Genomic DNA, 272 nt, shown 5'->3' with positions numbered 1-272 from the left:
CCAAAGGCGGGCTTCTGGCGGGGCGGGGCGGGACGGGCTTCCCCGCTTGCCACCCCTAACTAGAATGCACGACACAACACACGACGTTCGTATCATAATCTCCCCAAACCTACAAGGAAGTAGGCACTTGCTTACCTGACAGGGCTTCTCGTAAGCCTTTTTCGGGCACACGACGGGGAACATCTCGAGCTGGAGGGGGGGAGCGGCAAGGATCACTTCATTTTATGTGCAACATTGTCGCTTGGCTTTGGGCCAAACAAGAGACGACGGGA

The sequence above is a fragment of the Arachis ipaensis genome, chromosome B02 (assembly GCF_000816755.2).
Source record: "Arachis ipaensis cultivar K30076 chromosome B02, Araip1.1, whole genome shotgun sequence".
NCBI classification, from domain to species: Eukaryota; Viridiplantae; Streptophyta; class Magnoliopsida; order Fabales; family Fabaceae; genus Arachis; species Arachis ipaensis.
The sequence above is the reverse complement of the archived record's forward strand: the minus strand, read 5'-3'. Positions refer to the sequence as shown.